Consider the following 1,539-nt stretch of genomic DNA (forward strand, 5'->3'; position numbering starts at 1 on the left):
GATGTGGTTTTCTAGTCTTTTGTTCTGCGTTTTGTGTCGCCTTGGATATAGGTTAAACAAGGCGTGATGTTGCCGTGTGGGTGATAAAGTCAGCGTTTGTCCGTCTTTAGAGCTCAGTCTTCCCAGAGAACCAGCCTGCGGTTACCTGGGGTGGCCAAGCAGAGCGGGGAGCCAGCCCAGCACTTTCATGCACCATCTTTGGCACTTGCTGGGATCGTGGCGAGATGATTCAAGGAGAGAAACACTATTGACTTTGTTTAGATTTCTGGCAAGTTTTGCCCTCTGAAATAAATTGTGATGTGGCTGGTTGAATGTCGATGTTGGTGCAGCAAAAGGAATACAGCTACAAAGCCCTCACAGCAAAAATAATGTCATCCTGGTTGTCAGGCAATGCCACCAAAAGAGTTTGTCATAATTTTAAGAGAGTAAGCCTATGAAATGCGACTTTGCTAACTATTTCTGAATGTCAATGCCAGGAACTATTTACAAGTAATTAAAAGAAACACAAAGACATCCAAATCTTTTGAAGGCCTTATATGGTATGCTGGGGAGACTGGTGACAAAAGAAGTTCTAACTTACTGGTTATTACTCTATACTTTTTATCCATAAATTGTAGTTGAAAAACTCTTAGTAAAATGGAAACAAAGGACCTGAAGCACTCAAGTTTGACAAATAACGCTCCAATTCTGAAGATATTATGGGTGATCCAGGCAAATTGTGAAGAATCAAGAAAATTGTTCTCTATAAACCAAGCTGTTAATATCTAATCATGGAGAAATGTGGGTATTCTGGTTTTGTTCTTTCAAAATGAAGGGGAGCAGTGTGCAGAAATAGCAAGGCGGCTGGATGCCAAACATGGGAAGTGGCTGCAGGGCTGGCTGGGGAGTGCTTGGGCACAGGGAACCGTGAGGGTAAGAAGCGAGAGGTGGCTTCTCATCAGGTTATGGTATTTGTGGCCTGCAGTTGTCGAGGACTGAGAAGTCGCCTGGGTCAGCTGGGGAGCAGCACTTCAGCAGATCTGCTGCCTGGAGGCTGAAGCCGGAGAGGAGCTCTTGGTTCTCAGTCGGAGATAGTTTCTTCCAGCAGTTAATTTGTCACGAGTCCGTATGAAGTTATAAGTGACAACGGTGTTGTATTACGTGGGGTGTTTCGTGCTTCATGGTGATGGGAGTGATTCGCTCCATGGGAAGAACAGGTGAAAATGCTAATTCTTACTGCATCAGACATACTTGTAGGTGTAGGTAATATATCAATAATTGTTAGACTTCAATTACTGTTTCTAAAATGATCAGTCCTGAAATGAGAAGGATAATTTGTAGCTGTTTTCTCATTTATGTACTTTTATTATTATTATAATTGAGATCCTATGAGCTCAGGTCTTGGTATTAGCAGTTTTTGTAACTTCTGTGGCTTGCGTTCTACCTAAGGATGGGAACCTCATCTCTTATTTGTCGTGAATGGATTTAGGAACAGCATTTATTTAAGCTCTTCTTTATGAAACAAAATAGCTGGGAGAACTCTCATACTGTGTCTTTAAA

The sequence above is a fragment of the Patagioenas fasciata genome, chromosome 2 (assembly GCF_037038585.1).
Source record: "Patagioenas fasciata isolate bPatFas1 chromosome 2, bPatFas1.hap1, whole genome shotgun sequence".
Taxonomy (NCBI): domain Eukaryota; kingdom Metazoa; phylum Chordata; class Aves; order Columbiformes; family Columbidae; genus Patagioenas; species Patagioenas fasciata.